The 25,983-nt window shown below is 38.5% G+C and overlaps 1 pseudogene; it reads left to right on the plus strand.

Annotated features, from left to right (window-relative positions):
• Window positions 1-19,299: 19,299 nt before the first annotated feature.
• Window positions 19,300-19,398, plus strand: LOC118490022 (annotated as a pseudogene).
• The last annotated feature ends 6,585 nt before the right edge of the window (window positions 19,399-25,983 follow it).

A 25,983-nucleotide genomic window follows, 5' to 3' on the forward strand; every position in this document is an offset into this window, starting at 1 on the left:
GACTCCATTGCTTTTGACATTTCAGTCTTACTCGGTTTCACTGGTGGATCACACAAGATGTGATTCTCGATTGGAATATCTGTTGTAACCGAGTTAGACTGTTGTTTCACAATTTCTTCAGATTCATCGTCCGAAGAATCAGCATCCTCAATAATGGGAGGACTCTGTTCCTTAACACACGTTGAATCTGTCACATTCTCAGATTCTGATTGACCTGAGGATGATGTACCAGTTGTGAACCCGAGGCCTACTGCAAAGTCATCTAGACCGAGTGGCACAGTAGGTTCAAAACGGGGCATATCCTCGTCATCAGGCAATTTGGAGTAATTGTGATTCATTGGGGGAGGGCATGATTTGAATCCAATACATTTTGTATCCCCCTTTTTCTTTTGAACATCAATGATGTGATCCAATACATAGCGGGAATTGGAATAGCTTTCCAATTTCTGCTTAATTGTCTCACATTCACATCGAGCTGTTGCTAACTCTACCATTTGCTTTTCAATTGTGTCAATAAGATTATTATTAGCATGTTGTTTTCGCAAAACAGCCTTTTGTAATTCTGAAACATCATGTCTTAATGACGCAATTGTTGCTTTAAATTCCTTTTCATTTCTGGTTAAAAACAAGTTAGCTTCGGTTGCTTTAGAAAGATCTACAATCAATTATTGATTGTGTTTGTGTGTGATTTCAAACTGACTTTCCTTTTCTGCATATTTTAAACACTTTGCACATTCAATAGGAACAGAATTAGAGTCAGAATTAGTATCACATACCTGAGAAGTCTGACCTTCTACGTGAGCCATAAAGGCTGTATGAAAAGAAAAAGATCCATCTTCAGAGAAAAACTGAGCAAGCTTCTCGGAAGTTCCAGCAGATTTCTGGCAGAGAATAGATCTCCTCTTGCATAATGCTTCAGCTTCAGCCAAAAGCTCATCAACTTCCAAATCTAAAGCATCACCTGATAAATCACCAGCATCAAGTGATTCCCCATCCATGCTCCCACTATAACCCGAACTATCTTCATCTTCTGAAGATTCACCAGCAGACACGAGTTCTATTACCTTCTCAATCACTTTAGCATAACATGCTGTTCCACCATTTCCTCCTTCTCCGAGCTGAAGGTTCCAGTTGCAGATTTCATCAGCTTGAACGACCAATCCTCTGTGGGGATTAGTGTTTGTGGATCCAGATGCATTTCCTCCAACAGGAACTATTGATCTGACAGAATTGTTGTTCTGTTGCTGTTGTGGCTGTCCTTGATTCCTGAAGGGATTCTGATTTCCTTGCTTAGGTGGCTTCTGACACTCCCGCTTGAAGTGACCCTTTTCACCACAATTAAAGCAAGTGACAGCATTCTTATCAAAACCATACTTGGTGTTGTTGTTGCTTTCCAAGTTGGTTCTCCCCGTCCTTTCCATAAACTCCTTTGCTCTTCGAATTGCACTAGCAAGAGCCCATTTGATATCCATCATTTCAAACTCTTCTTTATTCACTTGCTGATAATCTTCATTGGTTAGATTGATATTCCCAATCTGACCTGCGACCAATCCACAATAAGCACTAACCAAGGTATTCAACATCTCCATATGCTCCTTGGCTATTTCGACAGTGACTTTTGAAAAGTTGGAAGTGTCTAATCTGACTGTGTTCGGATTGGAAGTGGCTTGAAAGTTTGAAGAGCTTCCATAAAACCCTTGCTGTTGCGGTTGTTGCTGCTGAGCTCTGCTTGGGTCTAAGAAAGGCGGTGGTGTGAATTGTTGAGCTGTCGGTTGCACATACTGTTGTTGAGAAGAAGAATCTGGTCTTGAATACATCATCGTGTATGCTGAAGGATCAAACTGATTTGTTGTGGAAGGTCCGGTGTTTGAGATGAAAGCTGTTTGAAGCTTCGCGTGTTGAGAGGCTGGTTTTTCTCCACTGATACCTCCTGCAATACCATAGTACATCTCTGGATTTTGAGGAGTTAGTGTTCTTTTTGCCTTAAGCTTTTCTTCTACATCCTTGTTCTCCAATTTTTGAATTAACTCATAAACGGTGATTGTGTCTAGAACACCATTTTCTTTGAGAATTTCAAGAAAACTGCTCCACTTTGCTGGTAAGCTATCAGCGAATCTCTTCACCATTTCTTGTGGAGTGGCAGTGACTCTAAAGGCAAACATCTCGCTCAACAAGTGATGGAACCTTGTACATAACTCCGCCAAAGTCTCATTCTCCATACACGTGAATCCTTCAAACTCTTTCTTCAGTAATTCTTGCTTGATCTTTCTAGATTGAGCATTTCCTTCACATCGTAACGTGAGCATATCCCACAAGCTTTTAGTAGTCGTGCAGTAAACAAACTGGTGGTAAATGTCTCTGTGAAGAGCTTGTGTGAGAATCATGAATGCTTTCTTTTCTAACTCAAATTTCTTCTTATCATCATCAGACATAGTGCTGTAAGTTTCTGGATTAGATCCTGCAACTTCCAACTCATTGTCAAATGCGGTGAAAAAGCACATCCATAGATCTTGACCTTGCCCCTGAACATAAGTTCTCAGCCTTTCTTTCCACCATCCCCAATCATTGATGTGATTTAGCTTTGGCGGTTTTGTGCTTGTACCAGTTTCACTGTCATTTTGCATCATTGCTTGAATGTTGCTGCTTTGATTTGTGACCAATGCCCATTGATTTGCAGTTATCATTGCAGCTTGAGGTGGGGCAATAGCCTGCATCCATGCAGTTTTGTTGAAATCTGACGCAGATTGCGTGGCTGATGATTGCGTAGCTGATGATTGTGGAGTCAAAGTTGTTTGAGTCCACGCTGTTGGATCCCACTGACCGTTTGTTCCCATTTTATAACAATTAATATATTAAGTGAAAATTGATTTAAAATCTGAAAACAAGTTTTTCCTTTTTTTAAAAAAAAAAATTAATTTTCACAAACTATGTTAATATCTTGAATGAGAACAGACAGCCGAAAGATCCTTGATCGAAAGACCTGAAAAACACAAACTTGTTAAACTCAAACAGACTAGGATCGAAAGATCAATACTTGTTCGAAGGATCAACAGTGTTCGAAAGATCACTGTTGAATTTCGAACAATGATTTCGAAAGATTCTCCAAAACGAAGGATCCTTATCTTTCGAAAAATAACTGTAGATCGAAATATATATCCTTCGAAAAGATTCCTTGGATCGAAGGATAAACCACAGACTTCGAAGGATGTTCGAAGGATGGTTATCTATCGAACCTCCTTTGATCGAAAGATGATCTTTCGACTTCGAAGGATATCCTTCGATCTGTACGAACACAGCAGACAAAAGGTGACAGGTTGGTGAAAAGGTGATTGGTTGGTGAAGAACTTTCGGCAGAAGGTATGTTCAGACCATACTTTCTACCAACTCAGATTTGACCAATAAAATATTGACTAAAAAGGAAGGTCCTTATCCAGAAAAACCGGTCACCGGAGTAAGCCGGAATTTTGGCCGGAAATTACCAAACTTCTTAAAACAAGTTTTTAAGTTACCCAACCCGTCCTTCAACACACCCGGTTAGTTTAGAGCACGTTTTTACGTCTAGAAATGCGAGAAAAACACTAAAAACGGGTGCTAAACCATGTGAGTTTTGTCCAAACACTCCAAAGTCTTGTATAAACTCGGTTTTTAACAAGGAAAAGAGCCACGGCTCTGATACCACTTGTAGGTCCCCCGGAGGTCGAGGTTAAACCTTATCCTTGTTATGTTCAACACACTAGCAAGTGCGGAATCCAAGCTAGAATGCAAACCGGTAGTTTATATGAGAACACAAGCTACAAAGAGAAAGAAAGACACACGAGATATCAAAGTTTTCTCTTGTATTTCAGTGGACACGGTTACAGCCCTTGACCAAACTGAAAATGCTCTCTACAAGACTTAGTTCACTTACACACTTTCTGTCTTTCTGTCTAAACTGTCTAACTGTGAAGTGAACCATTACAAGACTATATATACTCATAACAGATTGTCTGGTCGAAGGATCAGAAAGACTGATCGAAGGATCATCTATCGACCAGACACCTACCGAAGGATCCACATATACCTCGAAGGATGGTATATCCTTCGAGGTCCATCTACATCCATCGAAGGTTATCCTTCGAGCTCATCGAAGGATATAAACAATCCTTCGATGACTCATCCTTCGACACAAACAACTTACAAACCATGTGTTAACTGTTTGGCCAAGTCAAACCAGGAGGATGGTTGACTTGGTCAAACTTACATCAAAACACATATACAAACCAACAAAAGACGTAAACAAGACTAACAAAAGACATCGTTTTATATCATTACAAAATACAGACAAAGTACAGACACAAGTGCACCAACATGTCAACTCCCCGACTTGTGCCTTCGGTCTGAGGTTGTGAGGCTTTCTTTTCAAAGAATTCTTCATTGGTTTTTGAAAAATTCTCAGATTCTTGCTCGGAGTGTGAACTCGAGCTTTTCACAAACACCTTTTTCTTGACAAACTTCTTGTTTTGAGAATTCCTTCTTTGATTGTTCTTACTACCCTGATAACCACCCGACCATTTGTTTTGATTATTGTTAGAAAAACGTGGTGGTAGAACAGGTTTTTTGTAGTAAGATTTGTCTTTTTCAAAGTTTAATTGCCTCTTGGAATGTTTCAAACCTTCAATTTCACAAACATCAATCTCAACCAGTTTGAACACATTTTTCAATTTGTCAACATTCACATTTTCCAGTGGGAATGCAAGATCCGAATACAACTTATCCGATCCCGATATCTTGTACATTACAAGAGTAGGTTCTTCACTTAAGTTGTTTTTGGATGTTGATTTCGGAATATAATTGTTCAGAAAGCATTCTTCGTCCTCAGTTGAATCACTCTCAGATTTCAAAACACTTTCAACCATACTTTTAACAACTTTGGACTGAACACTGTCTTCATCTGATGATGAAGAAAATGTGACGTCGATTGTTTCTGGAAGCTTAACCTCATTTGTTTCATCATCATTAACCAACCCGGACTTTTTCTTTGAAAAATTATTCAATACTGGTGGTGGAACCTGATGATACCCAACCCCAGTTCCATCCGAGTATACATCTTCACTAGCTTTGTTCTTCCCAATGGGTTTGGGAACAATGTGTTGAAGAACAAAGCTCGCAGAGTTGTAACTGTTGAGTTTCAGATTGACGCGTTCATTTTCAATCTTGGCTTCCTGAAACTGAAGTTTCAGGTTAGCAATCTCATCCAACTGTTGGTTGATTTGGTTTTCTTTCGACTGAAGTACTCCCGACAATTGTTGATTTTCTTTGCTTGTTTTACTGTTTCTTTCATCAGAATCTTTTATCGTTTTCTTTAGCTTCTCATGATTTTCAAAAAGTTGACGGTTTTCATGAATTAACTTTTCATTCTCTTTCCTGAGTTTGTCTACTTCAATTTTATCTTTTTCAAGTTTATCAGTTAATTCTTTGATTCTTTCATTTAAAGCTTTTATCAATTTGTAACGACTCAAGATTTGATTTTCAACTTGTCTGACTCTTTCAGTCAAATCTTCAGTCTTTTTACCACTGAGGTAAGCATGTGTACTACAAACCTTGCAGTTTTTCATGCAATTTTTGCAGTCACTTTCAATCTTAGCTTTATCAGTCTTACCTGATCCATTGGTTGAATCATTAGAACTGACCTGGCTCTTTGACTCAGTTCCAGATTTAGAATCTACCTCTAACTCTTTTGCTGCCAGAACTTTGCCTGCCATTTTCTTCAGATTTTCTGCTGTAAATTCTTTCGTTGTGTCGATTATCCCATTATCGACCTTCTTTTCCTGCAACTCCATCACCTTTTCTTTTTCTTCATCTTTTGGTCTCCACCACAGTCTCTGTCTTTCTTCTTCCTCTTCTGCTAATTACTCAATAAGAGTTTCAACAGTGACTGATGAAGGTTCAACCACTATCTTTCCTTTAGGATCTAAATAACATTCCCGATCAGCATCCCATCTTTTTACGCTTTTTGCCTCTTTCCATGTTCGATAGATTTTATCTTTCATGTTTTGGGCTATCATCTTCCTGTAAGTATATTTTTCTTCTTATGTTTGGGTATCTTTGAAAGGAACAATTTTTGCCATGAAGGCATAACCCACTGCATCTTCTTTTGGTAGAACATCTCTCCAATCATATCCCTCATCATCATGAATAACTGTTAATGCTCTTGACTTATCTTTGGGAGCATCTTCTATTTGCTTCATTCTGGGAGATTCTACTTTGTTTTGATGATAAATGGCCCTTTTGTAATAATCCTCACGAAATGGATTGGGCGTTTCATCAGCAACTGCATTTTGACATTCTCGCTTAAAGTGCCCTTTTTGCTTGCACTTGAAACATGTAACCTTTGATTTATCAAAACCAAGCTTCGTTGAAGGTCCACCAATGGAGTGTCTGCCTGTTATCTCCATGAACCTCTGTGCCCTTCAGACTGCACTAGCCATACACCATCTGATGTCAATCAACTCCATCTCTTCAGGGTTAATTTGATCATAGTCTTCCTTGGTGAGGTTAGTATTTCCAATCTTTCCAGCAACAAGGCTCTCGTAGGATTCTAAGACGGATGCTAAAAACACCATTTGCTGCTTCTTCAATCAAGTTTTGTGCATTTTTGAGGTCTACAACAATATTGCACTAGAACAGGTTTTTCGGAACTGATTTTTGTTGTTGACTTGGAGGAGTTGATGATGATCCTCCATGATAACCGCTGCTTGGAGAAGGATTGCTGCTTTGATTTTCTTTATTTGGCACACTTGAATTTTCTGCTGAGAATGCTGTTCTTGGCGATACAGTTTTTGGAAGCATACTTCCTCGATAATACAAATCAACATTTTGTTGATATGAGGAATTGTTGACTTTGTTCGTTTTCCTGATCTCCAATTCATGACTCTCCAATCTTTCGATTAGTAAATCAATTGTCAGATCTTCCGATTTCACGGTGTTCTTCAGCATTAAGGTAAAGTACTGCCAATCTTTCTCATCAGGCAGTGAGTCAAACAACTTATCAACCAACTCTTCCCGAGTAAACACAATTCCATATCTTGCATGTTCCATCTTCAAGTGACCGAATCTTTCTATCATCTTTGATACCGATTCATTTTTCAGACATCCAAACAAATCAAATTCCTTTTTTAATATTTTTCTCTTATTTTTAACAATTTCAGCTCCACCAACACACTTTTTCTCTAATTTTGCCCATAAATCTCTAGCATCTGTGTAATCAATTAGGGATATAATATCATCCCTTACTGATTGATGAAGTAATGTGATACATTTTTTCTCAGCGATGAAACTTTCTTGATCAGTTTCGACTAAGTTCTCATAATCACTTCTTCGAATGTTAAAACCGTTCTTCAAGCATTTCCAACTCGGGTAGGCGAACGCTTTTAGCAAATCTTCAAACCTCGGTGCCCATCTACTATACTCCTCGATAGCCATAAGCTTGGGCGGTTTGTTGTAGGTGCCATAGGCGTTATCAACAGATAGAGAATTAGCAATGGTTTTCCTATGGTTTGGATTTGGTGCTGAAGTGTTTGTGTTGTCTGATGTGTTCTCTCCTGTACTGCTAGTGTAAGCAAAAACATCACTAAACGGATTCAGAAAATCATCCCCCATCTTTGAGTACCTGAAACAATTACCAAACACTTAGACAATTTTTTGTGATTTTCAAAGACTTTACACTGGTGCACTTGGATCGAATGACTGTTCGATCGAGTGGCACAACAAATGAGTATACTGAATCGACCAGCTGTCCGATCGATCAGCTGGTCGATCAAGTGTCACAAACAACAAAGTGTTGTCCGATCGGTCGACTGTCCGATCGGCTAACAAGATGACGTAAGCAAATGAAAACAAGTAACAACAATGTTGTCCGATCGGTTGACTGTCCGATCGGCTAACACTGATGATGTCAGCAACACTATCTGTGAACAATCTAAGCCAAACCCTTCGACTGGTTATTCGAACGGGTGAATGACGTCATCAAATAAGAATAGTTGAACATAGTTTTTGATGATTTTGATCTGGTTTTTGAAGGAATTTTGTTATGAAATCTTGAAGGATTTTACTATGAATGATTGCGAATCGATCTATATCAGTTTTATCAAATTTTAATCGTAGATTCATGTTCAATTTTTAGGTTTTTCTGATTTTAGTATATGAAAATGAAAAACAATGTAAGAAGAGAGTAGAAAGTAAGAGAATTTGCCAAATTTTCGGTGAAATTTGACTTTGATCAGCAAGAAAAGGCTCGAATTCCGGTGAATCCATTGTCGTAAATCTCGATTCAGCTCCCTGGAAGCTCCGATACCACTTGTTAGGTCCTGTTTGTACCGGATCTGATTGATGCAAACGTAGATGAACCGATCTTGAATAAAGTGCGGAATCATTTGATCAAGTCATAGAGATACGACACGTAATTCAACGTTTAAACACCGTCTGAATCTTTCTATTACGATATTGTGATAGTAGAAGAGCCGGAAGAAAATCAGATGATGACAGAGTACACAAAGGTGTTAGCAGATCTAGAGATGCAAAAAAAAATTCTAAATGTCATACCCTGATAGGGTATTTATAGGCAGATCAAGATGGTGGAAAGTACTATCCGATTGGCTAGCACAGGATGCTGACCGATCGGCTGACAATGCTGACCGATCGGCTGGCTGTCCGATCGGCTGACATAGGTCAACAAAAAGTCAACACTTTAACATACAAGTGCCATATCCTGATCTGTCAATCTAGCTAACATACATACAAACATAAACATTAATTGTTCACTAAGATACAAAATATGACTAAATGCTGACGGAAGCTACAGACGTTTGTACTAACAGTTGGCAAACTTCCAAACGCACCAGGAGGAAAAGTGTTTATGCTTGCCATGATTGATTACTTTTCCAAGTGGATAGAAGCTGAAGCCTTTGCACAAGTCAGAGAAAAGGAAGTGATATCCTTTATTAAAAGAAACATTATTACTAGATTTGGCATACCTTGTGAAATTGTTTGTGACAATGGATCCCAATTTATTGGGAGTAGAACTACTAACTTGTGTGACAGTTGGGGGATTAAGATGATAACATCAACACCAGTCCACCCACAAGCTAATGGTCAAGCAAAATCATCTAACAAGATCATCATCAACAACTTGAAGAAGAAGCTTGGATCCAAGAAGGGAAAATGGGCAGAAGAGCTACTTTATGTGTTATGGGCTGATAGGACAACTCCCAAGAATGCTACTGGTCAAACTCCATTTTCTTTAGTGTTTGGAGCTGAATCAGTGATCCCTACAGAGATGGTAGTCCCTACTGCAAGAACAAGCATCCGTGATCCTGAAGGAAATGCTGAAAACTTGGTTCAAAACTTGGATACCATAGAAGAACTCAGGGATTTAGCAATGATAAGATTGGCTAGCTATCAACAAAGGATGGCTGGATCTTATAACAAGAATGTCAAGATCAAAAAATTTCAAGTTGGTGACATGGTTTTGAGAAAAGCATTCCAAAATACCACAAATCCTGCTGATGGCAAGTTAGCACCGAAGTGGGAAGGCCCTTATCTAATTGAATCCGAGGTAGGAAAGGGGGCATATCGCTTATTAACAATGGAAGGTGATTTATTACCAAGAGTTTGGAATGTTGTCCATTTGAAGAGATACTTCATGTAAGAAGGATCTGGGATCCTTAGTTATCCTCATATCTGGTATGCATAAAGGATCCTTAGAGGATATATGATCCTCATTCTGGTAATGATTTGAATCTAATTTATTTAATCCTTTAATTTACTTGATTACAAGGAGAAGGATCCAGAATCCCTTATCCTTTTTTTATTAAGTTATGAGTTTTGCAGAAGTGGGTGCATCTTTGGCAAAGGATCAAGTATCCACAGAACTCTCCTAAGTTTTATGGGCTTGTCCCTAGTTTTATGGGTTTATCCCCAGTTTTGGGCTTGTCCCCAGTTTAAGGTATCTATTACCTCCTACGAATCAGGTTCTTACACCTTCGCTAGTAGCACACGATTATCCTGGTGCAGTTAAAGGCAATGGGACCAGTACCCGCTTTAGGGGCTGACAACTTCATTGTACTGGCTGTATTTGGGATCCTAAGGTTTCTATCGTTTTCACGTTAGCTAAGGTTTTGGCATCTTCATGTCACTAAGTTTGGATAGTCGCCAGTAAGGGCCATACTCCAGTTAACACAAGATCCTTTGGGCTTGTCCCCAGTTTTTTGGATTTGTCCCCAGTATTTTGGGCTTCTCCCCAGTTTTTTGGACTTGTCCCCAGTTTATTGGGTTTGTCCCCAGATTGTTGGGCTTGTCCCCAGATACTAACTCTTTCTTTTACAGATTGGCTTAGTCCCAAGTTATGTTTTATTTCAGGATTCCAAAGCTAAACAGTTGAGGATCCTGGATCCTGATGCGTGTGTAGTGTAATATATTTTTTGTGTATATTTTAAGCCCTTTTACACTTTTTAGCCAAGTTTAAATTTATAAAACACGATATTTACTAACACTAAACACACATATGGGCAAGTGCACCCATCGTGAGCGTAGTATAGTGTTGGTAAGATACCGAGGTCGTCCAATGTCACAAGAGCTTTTAGTACCGGTTTATCATCAACGTCTAATCAAATCAAAAGTTAGAAAAATGGTTTTAAACTTGAAAAATAAAACTAACTAAAATGCTGAAAAATAAAATAAAAGTAAAACAGATAGACAAGATGAATCACTTGGATCCGACTCGTGTGTAGTGTAACCTTTGATTATTTCCGCACTTTTGCACTTTTTAAGAGATTATCTTAGTTATTGTAGTAGGCCCCACTTTTGAAGGTGACGTTACCCTCAACCCAGTAGTTTGAGTCAGCAAGGATACAATCCTAAAGGGTCGGATTATTGAAAGATAATTAATTAAGTTATTAATGCATAATATGGTAGGCCCCTCTTTTGAAGGTGACGTTACCCTCGGCTAAGTAGTCTGAGTCAGCAGGGATACAGTCCTAAGTAGCCGGGTTAAAGTTTTAATAGTAGCTTACTTATGAGGGGATCAAAGAGTTTGGACCCCCGCCATCCAATACCGGTGGGTATTGAAGGAGTTCCTACTAAATTTGACCCAGGTCCTTTGCAGGATCTATACACTGAACAATGGCAAGACTCTTACCAAACCGTCCCTTAACCCCCGACCAGGTAGCCAACATATCTCCATATAGACCGTGGAGATATGAATGGTGAAAATCTTTTATTTTATATAGACAGTAAAATAACACCAAGACACCACGGACAAACGATAAGGAAGAATCACCTTCAACATAAGAAACTAGTTATTAAAGTCATTAATACATAACCAAATAAAAAGTGCGAAAAGATTAAAAATAAAAAGTATTACACTAAACACTTGTCTTCACCAAGTGATGTAAGAGACTTAGGCAAACATGGCCTTTGATTGTCAAGAACTCTTACGATCAATCTTGGATCCTGAGACGACTCACACACTCTATGATGGATGATGGATGATGGTGGTGGATGATGGTGTTGTGATGGTGGTGGGTGGTAGGTGAAGTGTGAGAGAGGTGGTGTGCCAAGGGATGGTTCGCAAATGAGCCAAGCACCCCTATTTATAGCCTGAACAGCAGCTCGGGCACGGCCCCGTGTCCATTGGGCACGGCCCCGTGTTCATCCTCCTTCTCTTTCTTCATTAATTGCAGTTTGTCTGCATTAGTTGACCACGCCCCCGTGTCCGCTGAACACGACCCCGTGTGCAGAAGCGTATCTGTACTATTAAGATTTCCCTAGATTCTACGAATCTTAGAGTTGACCACAGCCCTGTGTCCGCTGAGCACGGCCCCGTGGTGGGCGATAGAAGCTTCTACAACTTTGTCTTTTCTGCTGACACTTGGGCACGCCCCCGTGCTCATTGAGCACGGGGCCTGTTCAGCCTTCTGTTTTCTTGTTTCTGCTTGGGAAGATGCTGTCGGGGGGTCGAGCATGCCACGTTTGTTCCTTTTCTTATATTTATGTTAGATTTAGCTGCCTTTTTACTTCTTTTGTTCATTTGAGCTCATTTAATCCTGAAAATACAAAAGGAAGACAAAAACACACTTTTTCTAACATTAGTACTAAAAAAGGGTTAGTTTTATGCCACAATTGATGTAATTTATATGTTGCACTTTGTGCACATCAAATACCCCCACACTTGAATCTTTGCTTGTCCTCAAACAAAACTCTTTATAATGTGGCTTTACACTCCCAAATGGAATGGGTAGAAGAGAAGGTTTTTGGGCTTGTCATAGAGTGTTGGGATTTCCAATATTCTTTATTAAGTTTTATTTTTATTTATTTACTATCCTATTTGTCATGATTTATTAAAAACATTTCATAAGATAAATTACTTATAGGGCATAACATGCCTTTTTAAAATTCCATTTATATACAAGTTCACATACCTCACGGGGGATCACTCAACACTCGGCCGAAGATGTATTTTAGTGAATCTCTCGAGAACGGCATGGAACTTACTCCTACCATAAGCTTTCCAAGCAATCAATCCTCCTTTTTAACTATACACCTTTGTAAATATCAAGAGGACTTTTGGGGTGAAGGGATAGACTTGGGCTAAAGGTGGGTGGTTGGGTTAGTGGTTAGTAAAAGGGCGAAAGGCGTAAAAAGCGTCGGTTTTCGTAAGACTTGCCATTATTTTGTAACTTTTTATTTTGATGAAGCATTTTATTTCAAACAAAGTTCTTTTTGATAAACTTGTTGGTTTATTTCTTTTGGCTTCATCATCATCAATATTATTTTTTTTTCTTCATAAGCAAGTCATAAGAAAAACCGAGCCTTGTTACTAAAATAAAGGGTTTAAAATGGAAAAGGGTTTTTTTGGTGGGTAAAAGGGTGTTTGTTTTGGGTTAAGAAATGAAAAGGTTTAGGCTCAAAAGGGTTAACTAGGGGGATTTTGGGTAGGTGGTAAAAAAAAAGAAAAATAATGGGGTAGAAATAAAAAAGGGTTAGTCCTAATGCCTTCATCATTTACTTACTCGGGTTTAAGTTGGTAAGGACCGGGAATGTATTGCCGTGGCAAGTTCTAGAGTCGTAAGAACCAAGCGGCTATTCACACAAGAAACGAAAAATGAGCATTTAGTTTAAAGATATGTATTTGTATGCTCAATAAAGGCTCAAAACACAATTTTTTGTGGGAATGGGTTTTTATGTGATCAAGTATATATAATCAAATTTTAACTAAACTTGTCATGTCATTTCATAATTTTCTTATGTTGGTTCTTTTTATCACGACGCTATCGGTTGTAAATTCATAAAAATATAACCTTATTTAGAACTTGAAATTCCCAAATTAAACCTAGATAAGTAAAAAGAATGAAAAATTTTTTGAAAAAATTTTTGGGGTGATTAGCGGTTCCAATAGAGTTTTGTGTAAGGCTTGTGTCTAGGACTTGCAAGATTCAAGGTTTTAGCATCCCCCCACACTTAAATTACACATTGTCCTCAATGTGTCCCAAAAAATAAGTTTTTAGGTTGATTGCACGTGCAAAAAGGTGTGAAAAAACAAAATTTTCTGTTACTAGGCGTCTGGACACGGCCTCGTGGTGTCCGAGCACAGCCCCGTGTGAAGATCGCCAGTAACAAAAATTGTTGAAAAGAAACAGAAGCCTGGACACGGGGGCGTGTTCAGTGAGCACGCCCCGTGTCCAGTTTACCTGAACTGGGCATTTTCTGCAGATTGTGCAGCACGGGGCCATGTTGGGCGGGCAAGGCGCGTGCTGAACTTGCTGTAGTGAAGAAAATTTTGTCGGATGGCCCTGTTTTCGTGCATGGGGTGCTGGTTCAAGTTTCCCTTGTTATCCTTCACCATCTCGAGTGTGTTTTATTCCTGAAAATTAAAACTAAACTAGAAAACGTAAAAATTAATCTAAGTTAAACTAAGGATAGTTCCGCGGAATGCCTCTGTGGTGCGCCACGTTTATAAGGGTCCTTGGCTAGACCCAAAGCCTGGTCATATGTTACCCAAGTGGGATGTTTTGCGTCCCATGCTACACCGTCGAAGAGAATCATCCAAACTTGAGTCAATGACCTTCATGTAGTTGACCGGGTCGTCGTCTTCTACTCTTTTTCCAACTCCAAACTTCATTTCCTCATCCCCAATCCTTAATGTTAGTGTTCCATCATTCATATCTACCACTGCTTGGGCCGTAGCTAGGAATGGCCTCCCTAGGATGAGTGGTACTTCTGTATCTTCCTCCATATCTAGTATGACAAAGTCGGCCGGAAAGACAAATTCGCCGACTTTGACAAGTAGATTTTCAACGACACCTTGTGGATATTTGACGGATCTATCGGCGAGTTGTATGCTTATTTTTTTAGGGCTTGTTTTCCCTATGTTGAGTCGGTTGAACATTGATGAGGGCATGAGGTTGATGCTTGCCCCGAGATCGGCTAGTGCATTACGAACGGGGGATTCCCCAATCGAGCAAGGAATTGTGAAGCTTCCGGGGTCAAGCTTCTTTTGCGGGAGTTTGTTGAGTAGCAAGGCGGAGCATTCTTCACCTAAATTATCTAATTGCAATGACTCAATTTTCCTTTTATGAGTGAGGAAGTCCCTCATAAATTTTGAATATTTAGGCATTTGAGTTAGGACTTGGATAAATGGAATATTAACATGCAATTGTTTTAATAAATTTTCGAACTTTGCGAATTGCTCATCGGTCTTTTAACGAATTAACCAACCGGGGTATGAAATTGGAGGAGTCTTAGTAGGCTCTTGAATTGGTGGAGAAGCCTTCTCTTGTTGGGGCGGAGTTGTGGTTTGGCTTTTTTCAGCTGGCAATAATGGAGCCTCTTCAGAGCCCATGGTACGATTTCTCAATGTTATGAGATGGACTTGTGCTTTTGGGTTGGTTTCGGTATTACTTGGTAACGCGCCTTGTGGTCTCTTGGAGAAATTCTGAGCTATTTGATTTAATTACTTTTCAATGTTTTGTATACTAGCTTGTTGATTTCTAAAATTCGATTCCAATTGTTGAAATCGATCCGAGTTTTTCTTTTCGGTGTCGGAGATGAGGCGAGATACAGTATCTTCAAGACTTTCTCTTCCACCTTGTTGTTGAGAGAAATTTTGTACTCGACTCTTGGTTGTTGAAAGTTTGTTCTTTGGTTTAGATTTTGTTGGTTACTACCATTGTCGGGTTCTCTCCAACCAAGGTTAGGGTGGTTACGCCATCCTTGGTTGTAGGTACCCATTGGAGGACCCGACGTGTAACACCTCGAAAGTTCATGACCAATAAAATAAAGACACGTGGCATGTGAGACAAACGTGTCAGGAACCCGGATCAAATAAAGATGTACAGTAGGACTTAATAAGGGGCGTCATGTTATTAAAATACCTCTGAACGACCCAAGGGCGACATGTTATTAAAATACCTCTGAACGACCCAAGTCATAAATCCCAAGACCTTAAATCATGATAAACATCTAATATGTTAACCGGTTGTTTCTAAATAAATAAATTCCATCCTTATATGGAAAATGGGTTCCTTACAATGTTACTACTACAATTAAGAAATTAGATTTTTGATTAAGAAAATTGAATTTAAATGATGCATGTCCAAACAAGGATTCTTAAAGTTTCCGTCACTTTATATTGCCACAAAGTGCCAAAAGGTGTAAGTGCATGGCTAGGCATGCAAAGACTGACTACATGGTCCCACAACTGAAAGGAACTGCATGAGATTCGGACTTGTAGTGTTGCATGGTCAAACTTGGATGTTGCAAAAATTTTTGGCTTCTGGCCATCGGTTACGGACCGTATGGCATTAAGCTTACGGTCCGTAAGGTGCCTATCTGGGCGATTTCAGCAAGGGTCAGTTACGGACCGCAACCGTTCAAGCATACGGTCCGTAAGAGCTGCATACGGACCGCAAGAGCTTAGGCTTACGGTCCGTAAGGCTGTCGCTGGCAGCAGAAAATGGACAACTGCCTGTTCAGCCAGTTCCACCGCCTTTCATGAGTGGTTTTTGAAATCAGGGACTTACTAGGCAGTATATAGCATAGTAGGAACACCTGGGATGATCTTGTAACACATGTAGACTATTTTGGCAACATCTTGTGACATCTTGTTCATTATATAAGGAGATGAAGTTGTAACCATTTCACTTGCTCACTTAGAATTTTTGGTTCAAGACTTCTCTGGAGCTCCTGGACAGCAACCAAGTTTTCCTTAGGTTCCTAATCCCACTTAGGACTCTTGTAAGTGTTCCTAATCCTCCTTAAGTCATTTTAGCTTAGTTATTTAGCTAAAAGTCAAACCGTCGTAATTAAGGTTTGACTTCGAGATTAGTCAATAATTACTCAGTCAAATCTTGAATTAAAAATACCTATAACTAGGTAATTATGTGGGTAACAAACCCTTAAAAGGGTATTTCCAGATTCCCACTCTAACTATGTTAATTGTCGAGTCAAAGCTTACTTTAAAAAGTCAACATAATGCATAATTCCAAATTAATACATAATTAGCAATGTAGGATACATGCAACCTGTTTAATCACTAATATAACTTGGTAATTAATGTAAGAACATGTCTAAATATGTTCAACTCGACAATTTTCAGTTTAGACCCGGTTTGGAACCGAAAGTCGCATAGTTTGACTTTCGCTTTGACTTTCAGTTCTGACCCGTTTAGGCCTAGTTTAGGATTGCCTTAAAACTTCTTTTGGACCTAGTTACATGTTAGTATAACCCTCTGTGATTATACGGCTTGGTTCACTAGTCGTCTAATTATTATGCAAGTTTCCGTTAAATGCTCATATGTTGACCATTATGCCCAAATGACCTTAAAATATGATTTTTGAAAATGTAAAAGAGTAGATATCTTAGTTACTGAATTATAAAATTATACCCAAAATTTGAAATCAGTTTGATGTCCAGATTAAGAGTTATGCTCATTAGCGTAATTAGAAGCTTCCTTAGTAATTAATTAGCATAATTAGCATATAGCCTATCTAAACCCAAATTTTAATATCAAACTTTATACCCACTGATATATAATAATATTTTGGGATTTTTGGAGATTTTTATTTATTTTTAGGCGGAGCATAACTTAGAGTTTTAAGCTTATTTCGGTTATTGCCGGTTTTACCCTTTTTGACTATAAAATGAGTTTTATAAATTCTTTTGACCTCAAACCTTTTTCTACTGATTTATTATGTTAAAATAATTATTTTGAGCCTTCTGGAATATTAAAAATATCAGCTTTTTATACAAAACCCGGAAATGGCTCCAAATCGCCTTTTTAGGCATTTTTACGACATAGTATGTATCAAACTAGTTTATATGTATAAGAGTTGATACCTACTGATATATTTAGTAAATTTTTATATTATAACAGTAAACTAAAGTTTTAAACTCAGGTTTCCAGTTTTGACCTTTTAGGCTTATGTGAAATTACCAAAATGCCCTTTCGGTGCATAGGATGGTTATAATTAATAAAATTCACATATATATGATACCCTACTGTTATAAAATAATAAATTAAGTATAATTACTGATTTATTCAGATATGTAACTCAGGTTACTAGTTTAACTCTTTTATACCCTTTTAAAATGACTAAAAAACCCTTTCGGGGCATAGTTTGAGTTAAAAACCACTTTGGGCATAATAGGACCTATCTTACTGATATAACAACATATTTAGTGCATATTAATTCAGGAAACTTGTATATAATTATTATGGTTACTCGTTACGCACTTTCGCGTTCGGATAGGCTTATGTAACTAGTTTACACATATTAGCCGAACGGGTCAAACCATATTTTTTTGTCTCAAAACCCAGAATGTGATTATGTTACCCATATTAAACAAGCATGCAAGCTTGTCAGGTCAAAAACCACATTCTAAACCTGTTTTCGCCTTTCATGCGATTGAACCATATTCATCCTTGAAAACTAACCGGTCTAAGCTTAGGCTGAATTAAAGACCCGTTAGGATTCTAATAGGTTATTATAAACCTTCGTTCCAGAATAGGAGATCCAGTAGAAGAAACTTGCACTTGCTTATTGTGGTTTGTACTTGCTCAGGTAAATACTTTTAACTTATTTTCCCTTATACGGGCTTGGGGTATGGTATATAAAATACCGCTTGGTCGGGCATTTGACCTTAATCGATTAGTGGATAAGTATTATCAAGATGACCCGTTTAAAAATTGGTTTTGTTTGTTTTACGCCTTTGGGAGTTTAATGACCATGTCCCGGATATCCTTGGCATCATTCATGAAATGGCCACGACCTTGACACGCGGGTGTAGGCGTACACCCGACAATGTGTCCATATTTATTAAGGTATAACCGTTGGTTTCCCACCGCGGATTTATACTAAGTGGTGTGTCTATTAATCTTAAACCCGGCACGAACCGGGCGACTAAACGCATAACAAACATGTAATTCTTTTACAAGTTTAAATTTGATTAATTATCCCAAGTTATAAAAAGTTTTGTGCCATGTGCTTTCAAATCAATTTTTTAAAATCGTTTTCAAAATGAGTCAGTTAAATTGAATTTACCAGTGTAAACTGACGTATTTTCCCCAAAAGATTAAGTGCAGGTTCTACACGTAATAGGCTGGCCTCTCCTTAGCATCGTTTAGAGTCTCGCAAGCTTGGATGCAATAAATCTGTTGAACAATTCTCCTTTTTATTTTGATCCACCTATGGATCTATTTCAACTACATTGTGATACTTAAATATTACAATAATCATTTGGTTGGAATAAATCTATCTTTTTGCTTCCGCTGTGCATTATAATTTGTGTTGTTTGACTATGATGATATCAATTACGTCACGATACTCCCCCACCGGGCCCACCGGTGACACGTGGAAATTAGAGGTGTGACACGACGGCCTAGGTCTATTATCAATGTAGTTTACCGACTCTGTTTGATCATCTGTTTCTTTCATACAACTCCAATTTTCATGTGGCCCACCACACCTTTCACAAGCCATGACCGAGGCCGTTTTTTCCATTTCTAGCTTTTTGATTTTTGAAGAAAGGGCCTCGATTTGGGCTTGTAAAGAAGTGCTTTCATTAACCTTATGGGCGCCCGGGGCAATAGATTTATTGCCTCGGGGAGTGTGCCACTGAAAATTGGTTTGAGCAATTTCTTCAATTTGATTATATATTTCATTTGGGCTACGATTACCTAAAAGTCCTCCGGAGCTAGAGTTAGGTGTTTGTCTTGTGTGTGGCAACAACCCATTGTAGAAAGTGGATACTTGTTGCCATACTGCAAGACCGTGATGAGGACACTTTCTTAGTAGCTCCTTGAACCTTTCCTAAGTTTTATATAAGGATTCCCCATCCTCTTGTGAATATGTATTAATTTAGTCTTTTTAGCAGGAGGGAAATACTTATATAGAAACTTTTGGGCTAGTTCATCCCAGTTGTTTACCGAGCCAACTGGGAGGGCATTAAGCCAAGCCTTAGCTCGGTCTTTTAGAGAAAATGGAAACATTCGAAGGAGGATGGCATCGTTTGATGCTCCATTGATCCGGAAGGTATCACATATTTCTAAGAAATTAGTAATATGTAGATGAGGATCCTCGTCCGCAAGCCCATGGAAGGTTGCGGAATTTTGGAGCATTTGTATCAAATGTGGCCGAAGTTCGAAGTTCTTGGCTTCGACATTCGGTGCATTGATAGCGGCGCCGAGATTACCTACGGTGGGTCGTAGGTAATCCATAAGGGTACGTTGGTCCGCCATTGGAAGTGGGTCCCCCGAAACTTTCTCTTGGTTTTTAGCTTTAAGTCTCTTTCGTAGAAAGCGTTCGGGTTCGTCTAGGGGTTCTTTTATGTTTCTACTAGAACTGGCGCTCATACACTACGTGGAAAATGCAAATGTGGCGCCTGAGTTCCAAGTCCTGCAATAAAAACAAAGAAGAACGTTGGTCAGAAGCTTCACCATAGCCCTGTGCTCAGATGAACACGGCCCGTGGTCGGAGATACAGTGATTGTTTTCCGGATCCCTATTACTGGGGAATTCAACATGGCCCCGTGTTGCACCGACACGGCCCCATGCTCAACTCTGTGTAACTCGGAAAATAAAAACTGCCAGTGACAACGCTGGGCACGACCCGTGTCCGACCAGGCACGGCCCGTGCTGAGCTCTACAGAAACTGAAAAATCTAAGAAAATCCTAAAAAACAGAAAAATTAGAAAAAACGATTAGGCCGTTGATTCCTAACTTTTTTAAAATCCTTGTGTCCCCGTCAACGGCGCCAAAAACTTGATGCGTGTGTAGTGTAATATATTTTTGGTGTATATTTTAAGCCCTTTTACACTTTTTAGCCAAGTTTTAAATTTATAAAACACGATATTTACTAACACTAAACACACATATGGGCAAGTGCACCCATCGTGAGCGTAGTATAGTGTTGGTAAGATACCGAGGTCGTCCAAGGACACAAGAGCTTTTAGTACCGGTTTATCCTCAATGTCTAATCAAATCAAAAGTTAGAAAAATGTTTTTAAACTAGAAAAATAAAAATTCAGTGAGGTAGTCAACGAAGATTACTTTCTAGATTACGTACCTGGCACACCGAATAAAAAGGTTTTTAATCTTAAAACTAGTAAAATTGAGGTTATATTTAATGTCGAAATTACTACATATAAGCCTCAACAATCAACGAGTGGTCTTGCTATATTATATGATTATGAAAGTGTGTTTAAATCATTTAATATTCCTGAATTTTCAAGTGCAGATGACTCTCAGTTGGTCCAAACAGTGATCAGTAAAGATGATGAAGGTGAGTTCATGCCTAGATCAAGTGTTTCAATGACAGATGTTCTGGAAACTTCTTCAACTGTTGTTGTTTATTATTCAAGCGATAGTGAGTCTGAACCTATTCAGGGGGAGTATTTCACTAATCCGTTTGCAAATCAGAATTTTCAGGGGAATGTTGGATCAAACCTGGGTGATAATTTAGAAATTTATTTTGTTGCTACAACACGAGCAAACTGGGATCATCCAGTTGACATGATACTTGGAGATCCTACTGCATGTGTTTAGATGAGGAGAAGCATAGCAGAGAGTTCAGGTCTGTATGCTACTATTGAGAAGACTGGGATTATGAACGAGTGCTTGTATAGCTGCTTTATTTCCCAAGAGGAGACGAAAAATGTTCATATGGCTCTGAAAGACAATTCATGGGTTGAAGCTATGCAAGAGGAATTGGCCCAGTTTGTGAAGCTGAAGGTTGGGGAGTTAGTCGACCTTCGTAAAGGTGAAAAAGAGATTGGCACTAAGTGGGTGTTTAAGTGCCAGAAAGATGATAGAGGAATCGTGACCAGAAACAAGGCTCAATTGGTTGTCAAAGGTTTCAATCAGCAAGATGGGATTGATTACAATGAAGTGTTCGCACCAGTGGCAAGGTTGGAAGCAATTCATTTGTTCCTAGCCTTCGCTTCATTCAAGGGCTTCAAAGTTTACCAACTAGACGTGAAGAGTGCGTTTCTTTACGGGAAAGTCCAAGAAGTGATGTATGTATCACAACCAGATGGGTTCGTTGATCCATAATTTCCAGATCGGGTTTACAAATTGGATAAGGCTTTGTATGGATTACATCAAGCTCCCAAGGCTTGGTATGAGACACTGCAACACATCTGATAAAGAATGGTTTTGAAAGAGGTCAGATTGACAGTACACTTTTCATTAAACCCGAAAGAAGGAAGATTTTCTGCTGGTACACGTATACGTGGATGACATCATCTTTGGGTCATCAGATGAAAACACGTGTCACAAGTTCGAGAAGGTGATGAAGAGCAAGTTTGAAATAAGCGCTATGGGTGAGCTGTCTTTCTTTCTGGGATTACAAGTTGAACAGAAGAAGGATGGGATGTTTATTCATCAGAAAAAGTATGTGTATGACATTTTGTCTTGGTTTAAAATGGATGATTGCTCTACTTTCAACACACCATATGCGAAAATCACAATATTGGCCCAGATCATGAAAGTAGATCATGAAAGTACTGAAGATGTTGTTCCAACTCAGTATAGGGCGATGATTGGTTCTCTAATGTACTTGACTACTTCAAGACCAGACATCATGTTTGTCGTATGTCTGTGTGCAAGATATCAGGCTAATCCAAAAGAGTCACACATGAAGGCGGTGAAGCGTATTCTTCGTTACTTGAAGTGGAAACCTAAACCTTGGTTGTGGTATCCAGCTGATAGTGATTTGAAGTTTGTTGCTTACACTGATTCAGACTTTGGAGGATGCAAGTCTACAAGAAAGTCTACCACAGGTGGTTATCAGTTCTTAGGAGGGAGGATTGTGTCTTGGTAATGCAAGAAGCAATCGTGTGTTTCTACCTCTACTTGTGAAGCGGAATATATTGCTGCGGATAGCTGGATACAACAGCAGATGTTCGATTAAGGTTTGGATTTCACTCGTACTCCTATTATGATAGACAATAATGCCACTATATCAATCACAAACAATCCCGTAAAGCACAGTAGAACTAAACATATTGATATTCGTCATCATTTTATACGGGATTGTGCTGAAAAGAAACTAATTGAACTTCATCGAGTCGACGCACTAGTTAACTGGTTTTTTCATAAGAATTTTGTAAATATTTTACTGCTTTCTTAAAATCATAAAAATACAAAAACATTGAAAATTTAAAAACCATAAAATTAGAAAATAAAAAATGAGTTATCACTGTGTGAAAGAGAAGAAATGATAGTACATCAGCAAGTTAGACTGTCACACTAAAACTGAATTAAAATGCTTAAGTGTGATAGCAGCTTCATCATATGATGTACCAGTAGGAAAAAAGCATGAAATAATCAACTTACCAATGTGATATAAACCTAACGAACCGAGTATCAGTAGGGAACACATCAGTGGCTATGGTTTAATGACCTTAAATCTTGCGCTGATAGATTGCCAAAATCTAAGGTTTTGGGTCTTTATATTGTTATTTCATCAGGGGGTATCAGGGTTGTCCTTCTGCTGCATCCAGATACATGCTGACCTAGGCACAACCAGGATATCTTAAAAGAGCTAAATATGCCAGAACCCATAAATGAAGAAGCTCTCCTAGAGAGTCATTCAAATGTGCAAAATGCATAAATCGTACCAAAAATTTGTATTTGTCTTAGCCCTCGTTAGATGTTGGTCTCTTTGCTGTACGGAAGTACTGACATGATCACCAATTATCTATCGTTGTAAAATAAAACGGATGAATTCAGTATACTCACCTACTACGATGAAGCTTTGTGCATACCTTGATCCCACGGTTACATCCTGAAATGGGGCACACTTGTATATCAGTATAAAATTACCTTAACGTATCATACGGTGATGGTACTTGAAATATTCATACATTTTGTTTAAGTGGATAAACAATATTGGTAATCGTCTTAGACTGCTTTTCACGGAAAATTATATAAAGAATTATCTAATAGTGTGAAAACAGTTTGATTGTGCTAATATGATCTTCTTACCAGTGATTCTCACAAAAACAGAGTTTATTACTTCTGTTATTTTCTTGCTTTCAGAAAATATAAAAAATCCAAAAATAGTGTTATTTTCTGTAAGAATTCTTAATGTATGGAAGATTGTTATTCTTGGAGGAGTTGTTACCGATAGGGGGAGACGGTGTTAGAAAGTGAGTTCAAAATTCTAAATCATGCAGGTTATTGGGTGTTTGATTAAAAATTTTTGCATGTTGATGCTGAATTGAAATTGCTTAATCTGTCATACAGTTTAACTATCTCTTGAATAATAATAATAATTGTTTAACTTTGTTGAAAAACTCTTATGGTTTGTCGAGATGTTTGTTTTATAGTATTCAAATTGAAGCTAAGTGTTGCTGAGAAGTTGGTGTGATGAGTTGAGGAGTTTGTTGCTGCTTGGTAGAATCCTCCTTCTACAATGCAGAATGAATGTTGTGAAGACTTACTTGGATTGCTAACTCAAAACTTGGAAGATTTGGTGATTGGATACATCAGCTTAGGGGGAGTCTGTTGCTGACTGAATTCGTGTTGAAGCTGACGCTATCCAAAGACCAAAGACTGTGAGATTCTGAAGATTAAAGTTACCTTTATGAGCTATTGTCAAGGGGGAGTTGATTGGTGCATGTTATGTGACAACAACTTGAGCTTGGTCTTTGGATATTAAACAAAGGGATTCGAGTTTGTGAGAAGCCTAATCAAGTTCAAGTTATACAAGTCCATTTCGTTTTCTATATGTAATGTATGTGGGCCTAGCTAAGTTCGATTTGCTTGGTTGTGAGTATATAAACAACCTTAAGCTTTAGGGATTAGGTTAGACCTTTAGACATCTTGAACAATTGAAGAGTATTCAAAATTGTGCATTAGACAAAACACAGAAATTGGTTGTGAGTTCTAGGGAGATCTTGAGTGATTGTAAAATAGTTCTTGTGTTTGATAATCATAGAAGATCGGTTTGAAAAGTGTTCTTGGTTCTCGTATTGTTCTACATATATTCTTGTTTCTGGTTCGAAGATTGATCAAGGAGATTCCTCATCCTTAATTAGTTATCGGTCTTGTTACGATCCATACGGGAAAGGGGACCTACAAACTTCTTATTTGACTCTTTGGGTTCATCATGCTAGTAAACACTTTGATTCGACCAAACTCGATATTATTTGTTATCCATGTTTTCGGGACTTACAGTCAACCAAATTACTCATAGTTTAAGCGTGTCCATGCAATTTACACATCGACGAGTGCGTCAGAATTTTCGACTCCCTTTTGAAAGGGGACAACAAAATTCCTTTCGCAACATACAACTCTCACTTAACTTCAGATTTTTTTTCCACTCAAATATCCTCATTACCGCTTTAGACATGTACAATGTTAGATAAGATCAAAGAACAACATTTGGCCAAACTTAGTTCTAACATTTTCCATAGGTCTAAGGATATAAAACGATCATACCAGTTTCTAATATTTGGCCAAAGTTATGTCTGTGATCCATTAAGATCGTTTTGAAGCGAGTTACGACCGATATCATTCTCCCAATGAATATCTATGAATACGGGATCTCAACACCTTCAGCCTTTCATCTCTTGAAACAACCCATCATTCATATCAATTTTAGTTAAAACTGATTCCCATGAATGTGATTGACTACAACCTTTAGAATTACACCTTATTCATGGATTACTTAAACATACAAACTTCAAACATTGAAACATTTTTTATTATGCATTTAACCCTTCAATCAAAATAAATGTACATAAAGTGATTATTGAAAAGTGCCAAACACAAATTAGGATCATATCCATCTAAGCCCCATCTTTGCTGCATGCTCCTCATGTCTAGCAACAGACATACTTTAGTGATAGTATCTACCATATTATGATGAGTGTGAAATTTGTTTATAACGATGTATTCGCAGTCCAATATATCCGGTATATCACCTTCTCAGTCTTTGCTTCGTGCTGTGGTGTGATCACCTTGGTTCCTTTGCCTGAGCTAAGAAACCAAAATTGTTGCACAATATCTCCATTCGTTTCTTTACGCTTGGTACCAGTTTGAGATCACCAATGAACTTCTTCATCCGAGAAGCATCTGAAATATGTTAAAATGCCTCGCGTTCACCTGCAAAACGAATAATGCTTGCAGGAAAGGTACATCACAATTTAACATATCATTCAAAAGATGTCAAACAAGATAAACTTGCTCAAGGTGCCACAAGGGCCGAATGCTTGGCACGCAGGCCGGCAGGTGATACTTGTCTAGCAGACCAACAAAGGTCTGAAAAACGGCACGCAGGCCGGGAGAGAATTGTCTGTAGATGCCACAAAGGGCCAAATCCACGGCATGCAGGCCGGGTCAAAACTATAACATGCTTGTTACTACTTTGTGTTTCTAAACCCATGCAAAAAACAGTAAACACCCACCGACTTAACTACATGTAATAAAAGAAAATATACTCAGGA

The sequence above is a fragment of the Helianthus annuus genome, chromosome 2 (genome assembly GCF_002127325.2).
Source record: "Helianthus annuus cultivar XRQ/B chromosome 2, HanXRQr2.0-SUNRISE, whole genome shotgun sequence".
Classification (NCBI taxonomy): domain Eukaryota; kingdom Viridiplantae; phylum Streptophyta; class Magnoliopsida; order Asterales; family Asteraceae; genus Helianthus; species Helianthus annuus.